The sequence below is a fragment of the Limanda limanda genome, chromosome 14 (genome assembly GCF_963576545.1).
Source record: "Limanda limanda chromosome 14, fLimLim1.1, whole genome shotgun sequence".
Classification (NCBI taxonomy): Eukaryota; Metazoa; Chordata; class Actinopteri; order Pleuronectiformes; family Pleuronectidae; genus Limanda; species Limanda limanda.
In genome coordinates this window covers 16,313,580-16,326,480 of record NC_083649.1, presented here as the reverse complement: position 1 = coordinate 16,326,480, position 12,901 = coordinate 16,313,580, and positions in this window count along the sequence as shown.

The window sequence follows — 12,901 nt, the reverse complement described above, 5'->3', positions numbered from 1 at the left end:
AGGAATCAGATTTCTGTAATCTGGTGCAGTTTGATTGAATTTAAGGGATCTGTTAGGCCCTGGCGCAGGTACACACTCTAGTGAGTGCTTTTCTAGCTTGGTAAATGATATGGCCTTTTTTCTACATTGAAATAATATTACACATATATAACTTTACATCCTCCAGTATTTAAAGAGTACCAAGGAGTATTGGTGTTAGGTTTTCAGGGAAATGTAGGTGACATCTCTCCTGGTCTGAATGTTTAAAATGTGATCTTATAATGAACTGGTTATTTGTAGTGGCTTCTCTTTGTCCTCTCCTTTCTTTAAAACAACGCTGAACCCTGGAAGTCACAAACTCCGTGATGAACACGCTCTGAGGGAGGTTTGTTTTAAAAGAAAACTGTTTCACTACTATCAACCAGTGCCTGTGCTCTTATATTTTCTTATCTCTCCAAGACACACATCACCAGCAACACAGGCTTGTCCTCCTACTCCTCCTCCTCCCCCAACCCCAGACCAGAGTCTCTGACCTGGTGATACACACACACACTCAGACACACACACACACCCACACACACACACGGCCATATGGTACAGCCAGGACGAGCCTCCAGCCAGTAATTAGGGGGATGGTGCCGGACACTTGGCTGCGCCGCTGCAGTGGAGGTGGAGCAGCATGATTCATCTTCTCCGCTCCTGAGCATCATGTCGTGGTGGAGCTGCGTTCACAGGTACTTGTTCTGTAAAGAGTCAGTGGGAAGGAAAGAGGCCGAGCGGTGTTGTTATTCTCCGGTGCTCTCATTGTTCCTGAGCAGGTCGGTTGTTTGTTGTGGTCTCGACCCACACTGGCTACGTTTGGGGAGTACACAGAGGTCTCCACAAGTAAACACACTGTCACACACACACACACAAACACACACGCGCGCACACACACACACACACACACACACACAAACACACAGCCATTTTCACCTTTGCCCTTCGGCCTTTATCTCTGCTGTGCAGAAATGTCAGCTTTTGGTATCAGAGGAGGCGACTTCCAATGAAGGTGTTGGATATTACGATCAATATTCATCTGGCCAAGAGATCAGTTTAAGCCAAATAGGTAGGTTGAGAAATTGTGTTCATATTGTGTGTTGATACAACACTGGATCAGCGTCTATTCTGCCACACAGTCCACTTGTGCGTGTCATGTTTTGAGATCTTGAAATCCACGCTCTCTGGATATCAGTTTTAGACACAGGGAGCTTGGCCTGTCTCTCTCTGACAAGGAGCTGAGGAGGGGGAGGAGAGAGAGAGAGAGAGAGGCCGGGTAATGCTCTGTGTGTGTGTGTGAGAGAGATAGAGAGAGAGAGAGAGGGAGGAGGAGGAGGAGGAGAAAGAGGGGGTTGGCTGTAGTGTGATGTGAATGGAATAGAATCAGCACGAGAAGGAGAAAGAGGGAGGAGGAGGAGGACAGCACAAATCAACCTGCCTCTTGACTCCAGCAGCAGAACAGAGGAGCCGGCACAGACACACACACACAGGGAGATCGGGAAGTGTGTGTGTGTGTTTAAATTGTATTTCTGGACAGAGGAAGAGGACGGGAGGAACTGAGGGAGGAGGAGAGCAGCCTCGCCGTGGAGACAGATAGCAGAAACATGCTGTCATGCAGGGGAGAGAAGGGGAGGGAGTCGGCGGAGAGGAAGAGGACGAGACAAGGCAGGGTCGAGCAGAGCTGAGATGTGGAGGTAAGCTTTTTCCTTTTCCGCGTCGGAGGATTAATGGAGGATTCGGATTCCGGCCGGCCCGCGTCCTCTCTCTCTCTCTCTCTCTCTCTCTCTCTCTCTCTCTCTCTCTCTCTCTCTCTGTCTCTCTCTCTCTCTCTCTCTCTCTCTCTCTTTCTCCCTCTCTCTCTCTCTCTCTCTCTCTCTCTCTCTCTCTGGGTGATAATGAATTCAGGAGGATGGATGGTGCGCACCGTGCCACGTTCCCTCTGCACAGGCACGCGTGTGCGCACTCCATCCATCCAGCCAGCAGAGACAATGTACCGAGAGGGACAGAGGAGGTGCAGTCATGGCTCTCCTCTCGGTGGGTTCGGGTCCTGGTCCACGGCTCCCGGCTCCGTGCCCGTGGTTCTGGTGTCAGCTCTCATGTTTAAACTCTGCGGCTCCTCAGCGATCAACCCCCCCCCCCCCCGGGATCGGATCGAACCGTTTTACGCGCAGCGATGTGGGGTTTAAAACATCCAGCTTCCAACCTTTGTCGCATTTCATCCCTGGCCTCCCCCCCCCCCCCCTCCTCCCATCCCCTCCCCTCCCCTCCCTGTCTCCCGACACTCACTCCCCCCTCCATCACCACCACCAGCTCCACCACCACCACCACCATCATCTCCCCTGTCTCCCTCCATTGTGCACCCTCTCCAAACCGGGCAGGGTCGTCTCTTTAAAAACAGTGGTGGGCCATCGCCAGGACGCCGGTGAGGAGCCCGGTGGCTGCAGGAGGAGGGGGGGGGGGGCGGGGGGTGAGGGCACGGTGGGGGGAGGAGGGGGATGGAGGGACACAGAGAGAATGAAAGAGAGACAGAGAACAAAAAAAAAAGAAGAGGAGAGGAGAGGGGATTTAGATCCAGATACATATTTTAAAAGCCACCAGTCAGGGGGGGGGGGGGGGGGGATTTGCGTGGATAAAAAGGGGGGATTGTAACGCGCCTGCTGCATGTGACGTGCGCAGACAATGATGGAATGGAGGAGGAACACCAGCCAGGAGAATTGGGGTGTTGTTTTCAAGGTGGCACAGAAAAAAATGAGGGATGCGGGAGTCGGAGCCCCCCCTTTCCTCTCCCCTTCCTCTCCCCTCCCTCTCCCCTCCCCTCCTCACCTTCCTCCTCGGCTATACCCAACTCACCCACCCACCCCCTGCACTCTCTGGTTTAGGGATGGGGCTCTGTGTGTGTGTGTGTGTGTGTGTGTGTGTGTGTGTGTGTGTCTGTGTGTGTGTGTGTGTGTGTGTGTGTGTGTGTGTGTGTGTGCGTGTGTGTCTGTGTGTGTGTGTGTGTGTGTGTGTGTGTGTGTGTGTGTGTGTGTGTGTGTGTGTGTGTGTGTGTGTGTGTGTGTGCGTGTGTGTTTACGAGGCGTTTGGGTTTCAGGGGCAGGATGAGGCTGCTGCTGCTGCTGAAGAGAAAGAAAGGCAGGGATGGATGGATGGAGGGTGGGGGGGTGGTTTGCTAAGCAGCAGCAGCTTACATAAGCCAGTGCACTCAAAGGACAGGCCATTTAATTTACACTGAGCCGCACGGTTCCTACGTACAATGTGGTGTTCACTGTGGTTGACATGGGCAGCTTGAATGATAAAACACAGTGGGTCCTGACTTGGTGGTCGGGGGGGTGATGTGTGATGACTGGACGTGAATCGATTGTGTTTTTGTGTTGATGTTTTTCCATCAGGGTCAACTCTAACTGTACAGGGCTCTTACTGGTTTTCGGGAGGACCAGTCACAGAACAGTTTTGCCGTTCACACCACACATTCACTGCATTTAGAATTGTCAGGTGCAAATGTGGGATTCAGTATCTTGCAGGACGGAATCAAACTGCCGACCTTCTGGTTAGTGGACGACCCGCCCTATCTCCTGAGCCACAGCCGCCCTGTGTGTGTGTGTGTGTGTGTGCATGAAGTTCACTGACAGCAGGCTGCTAACAGTATGAAGCTTAGTCCTCCTAAACTCCACTGCTGCCGATGTGCTGCTGCCGTCCACTGCACTCACTGCATTTACAGTTTTCCTCTATCAAAGTGCTGAGACTCTTAGGTATGTCTAAATAGTAAAAAGTGCACGTGTATGCCTGTGCACAGATATTGTTTTAAAAACTGACTTAAACCAGGATAAGTGAAGCCTCTCTAAAGCATCATGGTGTAATTGTCTTTGCGATCCCCATAAATTCAGAGAATCTTCTTTATTCGGCTTAAAGAATTCAATCTCTGAAGAATTTATTTCTCAGTTAAATTGATGGAGTCTATTGGTAAAGTAGTTGTTCTCACATGGTCACATAATTTCACCATCTCGAGCAGTTACATGGAAGGCATGTACCTGTCTGGTTGCTATTACTATGTAGTTACATCCTTGTTTGTCATGAGAGACGATAGGCGTTTTGATTCAGATTGCACTTAGAGTGTCTTTCATTTTTTTGGGTTAATCTGTGGATTACTTTCCCTATCAGTGTTTCTGTCTCGTAGAATATTAGAAAAGATTTATGAATCATTATTTCATCGGGCACTTTTGAAATAATCCCATCCCTTGTTTTGTCCAAACAACACACTCACAGTCAGGGATTTGTGAGTTTACAGTCATTGAACCTGATCATCACATTTCATCACCTCTCAAAAGCTAGAATCAGAGAGAAAGTTTGGCATTTTAGCTTTAATTACTTTAGAAATCAACTATCTAAATCGGTGCGGTTCATTGATTGACTAATTGTTTCATGGGTTGAGATACTGTAACTTTCAGGATGTATTTTTCAGTCTATGCTGGGACCAGTCTGTTGCTCCTCAGCTAAACTCTCACCCAAAATTTATTTTGCTGCCCAAGGTCACCGATGGTCCATGAGCAAAAAATAACACACGTGTGTAAGGATACTGTCATTTCTGAGCACAGTAATTTACAACCTGTGTGTCTTTTCCTCAGATCAGTTTCCTCTGTGGGTTTCGTACTATTCCAGGTTGAGTAGGAGGGAAACAGTCAGAGGAGACTATTGAATCGATCGGCCTACTTTTATTTCCTGCACCACACAAAAGCCAAAGGAGCTCGACTGGGTACCTGTGTCATGTAATGGATTCTCATGTATTCTTATTGTCCAACACAGAGGAAGAGCTGTGAATATAATCCTAACTCCCGACATCAGAAACCAGTGTTGAGCTGTAGATGGCAGCTCTGTTTATCAGGGTCCGTAAATGCAGGTGCAGTAGTGAATAACCTTTACACTGAATAATGCTGATGACAGTCCAGCAGCATCACACAGACTGGGTTACTGTGAGAGCCGGTAGCTAATATTTTCTGAGGCAGTTTGTCGGGCAGAGATTAAACTTTGCTTCTCGTTGTTTGTCACGTTTCTGAACTGCATGATACTGTGACTCCTGAAATGACTCCTCACCCACAGAGCCTCAGCTTCAGCCACCAGCTGACAACAGGCAGCAGTTTGCTTTTCACAACAACAAAAAAAGATGGAGACGACATAGATGTTATTTGATAAAGGTCTTTGTTTTCACAAGGGTCCTTATGTGTGTATTTTAGCAAAAACTGGAATAGATTTGAGAATAGTGACTCTAATGCGCTTTTTTGTGAAGATCACTGTGGGAATTTAGATGAGCGAGTTTCAAAGTTACCAGGCAGATTTTGCTCTGCTCTGAGTCAGCATCCTATCAGTCCTCTCATTTGGAGCCATTTTGCATGGCTACACCCCGGCAGGCTCCCTGTGGTGGCTCAGCGAGGAAGGCAGTTGGACAGGCGGAGCCTTCCTCTCGTCGGATGGCAGGATGCCGGCAGAATAAGCCACTGGGTGGATCCTCTTAGCTTGTGCTTGGTTGTCACCTGGCCCCTGTTGGCATTGGCCCTAATGGAAGATCAGGCCTTATTGCTTTTATTTAAGGTTGTTGCCCTTTTGTAGCCATGTGCTGTTTTTTCCAGTTTCAACTGGAAAAAACAGCACAATCACTCAGTCACAGTGTCAAAGTGGGATTGCAAATTTTGAGATGAATTAGGGTGACAAATATTCACTGAAGGTCTTTATCATTAGGGGAATGTTAGTCACTGTAGAGACGCTATTCTCTCTCTGAACTGCAGCACTTAATGCTTTTAAAACGTCTGCACAAACACAATTCTGTCAAATGTTCCAAATTACACATGGGAATAGCAGCCATTAATGTCACAGCATCCAGCAAAGAAAGTGATGCGTTAAGTACAAAGAAAGTCATCATTGATGATGAATGATGTCGCTAAATAAATTATGTAGTAAGATCCTTGTACGCAGAGAGACAGTAACTGAATCAGGCACATCTAATAACAGAACCCTGATGTAATCGTCCTAAAATATTTGGATGCTTCCGTCTTTATGAGACATCTTTATGTAAGCATGTGCTGTTAATACTTATGAATCTTTCTGTTCTATTTACACAACCCACGTTTATAAGAAAAAATACTTGACCCACGTTCACACAATGGCCCTCTCTGTTATGTCACACATACATAAAACCATCCAGTGGTGCAGCAGCTCCTTGCTATTGTCCACGTTGCTATAACAGGAAAAGTGCACTCACGGGTATTCAGAGCCATTGAAAGCAGACCAGGAACCATCATTCATGGTTGCACCACGTCATGGAGATAGAGATCAAAAGGCCGAAAGGAGAGGAGAGTAAAAATACCATCATGAAAACAACTCTGTTCTCGGGGCCAATGCACGAAATACTGCAGATTATACATTTTCGAACTCAAGGGCTTTTATGTTCTGATACATCTACGTGGTGGTGGTTTCAACCGTATCTGTTCCACATGCACGTAGACGTCATGACGAATACAGAAGTGAGAGCAGTGGACCTCTCAGTGCTGCGTCGTGTGTTGACTCTTACGTGACCGAACAGCGACCGCACACACGCAGGAAACTGACTAAGAGATTTCACCTCATGAAGTAGCAGCGACGAGGGCTGTGTGTGTGTGTGTGTGGGGGGGGTCTCATGTTTGCTTCGAAATGAAGGTCAATCTTATACCTAAGTGAACAAAAACAAAATTAGCGGCAGAAATAATAATAGTGGCACCCAGCATCTAGGCAAAGAGTAAAATTGAGCAGGTTCTGTGCATAATGGCTCGATGAATCATTTCATGGAAGCCTTAGTGTTTTCATTCACAAGTGTAAAACCACAAAGGCACTGAAGCTGTTCCGTCATTAAATCAGCTGCTACATGTATCTGCATCGTAGTTAGCACATCGGTGCGTGAGCTGCTCAGCTCGATGTGGTCAGAAGGTGCAGAGCCGCTGGTGCAAATGACACAAGTCCACCAGGGGAGACAGAAGCTGAAAACAGCAGCTGGTCCTTGCATGAACTGTGCAGGTGTAAGATACGTTTTAGAACTTCATCGCGACAGTAGGACACTGAAGTAAAGCAGATTACTCTCGTAACAAATTACTAAAGAGAAAAGGTCCGAATTACCATTTGAGAAACACAAGTGAAAAGGATTCTGTGAATTTGTCATAATCAATCCACATGATTCAGATGTTTACAGTTTAAAGCCTCTCTTTGTCTCTTCATAGATTAAATCTGCTTTTAATGCGTTTTTTAATGGATGTGAAAGTTTTGCCAGACTGCCAACTTGTGAAAGGGTAATGCAGTAATGCTGCTTACCAACAAGTCCACCAAAGCCATAATGGGATAACAGTTCAGTACTGATTCATAAAATCTTGATGGTCTCATGTTCTCTTTTATGAGACGTATTTAGAGATTTGTGAGAATATGTATTACCAGGCCATAGTGCTCTGGGGTGAGCACCCACCCAGACAATGCCAAGCGCCCACAGGCCACACTCAGAAGTGATATCTTGTACAAGACGCGCCTATGACTTTCAGTTTTTATAACATTATTTCATTTGGGTGTCATAAAAGCTGCTTTAATGGCCCAGTCAGAGTGGGTCACCATGAAAGGAGACCTAACGTCACCTAACAAGTGTGTAATGTGCGACGGGTTAAGTGACCAGCACCTCGTCCCAGAGAAATAGTTCCAACCTCCCTGTATGAAATTGTGCATTATTGTAGCATTCCTTCAATATTAGTGTATTTTACAGTGCAAGACATGAAGTAATAAAAATGGAAGTAGAGACTGAAAAAGGGAGAAGAAATACAGATCTCCACATAGAGGAGCTTTTCTTCAAGGAGTAAGAGGTGTAGTTTACTCTTCAACCTGGCCTTGATTTCTCTAACAGCACGGCAGACTGTACCGATGCCCGCGATGTGAGATGTCCACTTACCGACAGTCGTCTTTTTCTCCAATTAATGTGTCCTCTGAATTCCTAATGGATAGGGACCGGACTGGTGCAGACTGTGAGTTTTATGACGTCCATTTAGAGCTGGCCTTTCTTCGCCGCAGCGCTCCAGAGTCGTCAGCAACACAGATTTTGGAGATTTCCTCCCAATAAACAAAGATTTTCAGCTGAGAAAAGGGAATGAGTTTGAGCTCCGTCGGCTCTGCTGTCGTTTTGCCGCCCCCCCCGGCCACATTTCGGTGGACAATAGTGATGGTGAGGAAGCGGAGGAGGTCAGCGTGTCTTCCTCTGTAGGTGGGGGTAACGTTCAGTGCTATTAAAGCAGTATTGGGCTGTTTTCTCGCCTCAGAGCTTACACAGATGACAGGGGGGGCAAGAGTGAACCGTTGAGCTCGACATAATAGATACAGTCATGAAGCTGAGGGTCAGTTCCTTTCCCCGTCACACACACACGCCTACTCACAAACGTGCACAACTGCACACACACACACACAGGGGGGTTGCAAAGGGACAGCTGCACTTCCTGTCACTGCTAGGAGAGTGTGCCACATCTTCAAAGCACGGATACTTATTTTATAGAGTCAGCAAAGACACACACACCATCTCTCACATTTCGGCCTTAAATCTGCAAACACACACACACACACACACAGACACACACACACACACACACACAGACACACACACGGCCTGCCACAAGGTGTATTTTCAGATACACAGGAAGTGGCAGTGCTCTGCCAGTACACAGGGTTGATGTCATGGCAAATAACACGTCAAACAATAGTAGTGTGAGTTCGGTACTTTCTTTTACGGAACATGCACGTAGCTTAGATGTCAGAAACAATAGCGCTTGATAATGTTTTTTCTAGAGTGCATCACTTTTAGGTCGGGCTATTTATTACAAGAGGAAGTGAGGTTTTTAATAAGAACAATACTATAGAAGGAGCTTTTCTGAGCAGCTTCCTCTTTGCATTTATTAAAACAGGAGGTTCACTGTTAATGCATCCGCTTTGAGTAGAACAAAATAATAATAATAACCATGTATGCACTGATTGTTCAGCTATCAGATTAATTGCAGACTCCCAGTGACTCCCAGTGTCGGACTCTACTGAACTGTAGCAGCTCATTTCTCCATAGAACAAAAGCAACCCTAAAAAAAGAACTGAAACTGTACCAGATGACGTTAAAAGCGCGTCACATGACCTTTTCCATATTGGTTTACTGTAAAACATGAGCCAGACGTGCACCAAGACACAGACGTTTGGATACAAATCATAACAAATCAGCTCCAGTTTGTGTGCATCCTCGATGGTTCAGGAGTGGACAAGGGAGCGACCAAGTAATGAATAATTAACATCTTGGTAACCCTCGCCCCCTTTCGCCCAGCCTCATTCATAATGTATGGGGCAGAAGATTTATTTTCAATTTTTGAAGGACACATTTGAAAGGGGAGCAGCTCTCCTTGAAATCAAAGTTATTTGATTGTGCGAAGATGATGCTGGGGCCTACGGTACAGCCCGGGGGGAGGTTTGACCTCCACGTACGACCATAACAACGATGCCATACAGCAGAGCTGATGTAGACAAAGACGGCTTTTCATTGACCCCTTTCTGCTGATTGGTCCCTCTGTGGGGGAAAGGCATTTAACATTTCCTCTGCGTTTCCTCTTTCTGGAGCTAAATCATGCTCCTCCTTTGAATTAGGACAAGATGTATACATTGAGGGAAAAACCCATTGTGTCCTTAAGAGATCCAGCAAGCATCAGTGTGCTGTGACAAAACCGATAAAAGGAAAACCAAGATAGGACAAGTGTAGTCAATTTTTGTGTTGCGATGCTCCAGTCGTAATTTTTGAAGGAATAACTGCTAATCAGCATGTGTCTGCACTTTTATGTGTCCCCTTGACAGCCTGTGAAAAAAGTATTAAAGCACAGAAAGATGTGTGGCTGGTGCAAAAAGGAAATTAATGTGACAGAACGTTTTTTAGATTTTTGGAGATTTTTCAACAACCTACTCTTTGCTCTGCCTCCTCACCTGTTAAGATACCGATATACCTGCAGTTGGATACATATATTTAACCAGAAACCTTATAATAAATATATACAGATGAAAAGAAAACACATATAAAACCAAAATAGACCGGAATTCACATCTTTTTTCAGCAAACATAAACACAGTATCCCTGTGATGTAGCTCCCTGGCTTATTTAGTTTTTGCAGATATTGCAGACAACTGCATCACCATCTTTGGAGTATAAGTTAGTCCAGTACCTTATTGTCTGTTCGCTGTCGGTAAACTTTGAACTGAATTATTTTTATTATTTAGTGTCTACTAATACCCACTTTTATTTTAATTGAATTATTGCACTGCTGAGCTGATCTGTTTCCTCTCATCACCTTGCATTGTACTGTTGTTGAACCTGTGTTAACTTGCACATGACAAATAAAAACGTGAAACTAATACTTAAGAATAAATACATGTAGGCCAAATTCTGTCCGACGTCGATACTCACCTATGTTACTCTAATATTGGCAATTGATAAATCTGTTGGCTGCTATTCTTATACTCCCTTTTTCCTTAAACAACAGCCCATTGGACACCTGGTGCCAGGGATGCATGCTTGTCTTTGGGGACCAATAGCTCAGACTGACATTTGCCAACCGCTTGAACGAGGGAGGGAGATAAAACACATGACAGAAAAAGACAGAGTGCTGCAGTACCATCCACTTAGCAGCCTCTGGACTTGGCCCAGTTCACTGTCCGCAGTGTGGTGAAGAGGAGGGTGGGGCCGGGTAGGGGTGGGGGGGACCAAGGATGCCTGGAGCAAGTGTTGGGCTTTAGAATTAAGTCATTTTCTGAATCGTATCCAGCCACGTTAATACCTATTCACTCTCTTAAAAGCATCGAAACCAGCTAAAGTTCAGATTCTCTTCAGCGGTGAAGCAGGGATGCAACCTGATCTGAAATGTAACAGGGCTGCGACGGATCTATAGCGAGAGTGGGACTGAGTCTGGCTTTAAATTTCCCAAAATCAATCTCTATTAGGGAGTTGATTTAGACCTTGCGGTTAAGAAATCGGCAAGCTGGCTTTTAACTATGAGGATGGACAGTGACACTCGAGCAGCTGACCCCCGCACTTTCTGAAAGAAATATTCACCGAAGTGCAATAACATGTACGTGGGCAGATGTTGGCGTTAGTACCAGATTCTTCATCTTTACGTGTAATGTTTTAACATCACATGTCACACCAGTCGGCTGCTTTGAAGCAACGCTTGCACAACACGTGGAGGCCTGCAGTGTATTTCACAAGTCTTTTGACACAAAGACGACATTATGGTGTGAATCTTAACAGCTGCTGCAACTTGACAGAGTGACGTGACGGAGTTGATAAGGCACAACTCATGTCACCTCTATCACATCTAATTGCTGCTAAGCTGCTAAGCGGATTTCCACGGCCTCACCTGAAGGGGAAAACAGATCAAATCTCACTCGTCCTCCTTTTTCACCATTAAAGGGACTCTCACCTTTGTTGCGTTTTTACACTTTTTTTGGATAAGGTTAAATTGGTATTAATAAGGTAATGACACTCTAAAATGCAAGACAGACCCACCAGGAGTAAAAACAAACAAATATTTCACTCTCATTATATTTAGTGAAAACTTCAACCAATAAAATTCTTCGGACCGAAGGACCTTATTGGCCGACAGACCTGTCTGTTTGCTGCATGGACATGCAGGTTTTCCGTCTGCTTCTTGTGGCGCATTCGGGCCCGCGTCATCAATGTATATAACTTACCGGTGCTTCTGAATCCGAATCCATTGCTTTGGTAAACAAAAACTCACGTGCGTGCGCGGAGGCAGTAGGTTGTAAGTCTGCTTGTAAATAAAGTTTCTTCAAAAAAATAAAAACACCGGGATGGTTGTAAGTCTGCTTGTGTAAATAAAGTTTCTTAAATAAAACACCGCGGATGGGAACGAGGGGGTGGGGCATTGGAGGAAGGCGGGATGATTTGAATGTGCTGTAATTCTCAAATGCAACAAAGGTGAGAGTCCCTTTAATCGGTGGTTTAGTGCGTCGAAAGCACACAAGTGGAAGTTAAAAGTTAATTCCAGTTACTGGCAGAGAGCAAACGACTGCTCATTCATGCTGCAGGGTTGCAGCACATGTCCACCATAGGTGAGGAAGTGTTGAGTTGGAACGATGACGACACCCATCCTCTCAGGGTTCAGAAGCCAGTCGTCTCTTCCTGTTTCACAGGACGCAGGCTTGCACGAGCCGGCGCAAAATAAGTCAAGTGGCCGTGACTTCCCCAAAACGGTGCAAGCTTAATGCAACTCTCTTCTGTCTTCGGTTTGTGTCCTGACGGTTTACGCTAGAGGCCCATTGACCTTGTCCTGGGCTCAACGTGGAAGTGGTCGTCATTTGTTATCATGAGTTAAACCAAACACGTATCCCAGGCAGCTGTGACCCGTCAAAGTGAATCTGGTGCAAAAAGGACAAAAGAATATTGTCTAAGCAACAAGATACAATCCCTGAAAACAGATAAACTGATGCTGCTCCGCCGGGTCATTTCACATTTCCTTCCTTTTCTTATCCAAGTGTTAAAAGCAGATCCTTAACTCTCTGTGATGTAACAACATCAAGAACACAAAACTGGAGCTGAGCACACAGAGAAATATGTTTGACTGAATATAAATTTATATTTGTAAAAAATAAAGTCTAGTTTATCCGGTCATTACAGTCTGTGCACTGGCTGAGTTGCAGGAATAAACACTGCTGTCTGCATGCATTATTGAGTTTCTCTAGCACAGAGACTGGCTCTGGTACCGTGAGGGAATCTGCAGAGGGCAGCCGGCTCCCAGTGGTCTTAGAGAATTCTCTAAATCTTAAAATAAAAAATCCTGGAGAGCTTCACCAGGAT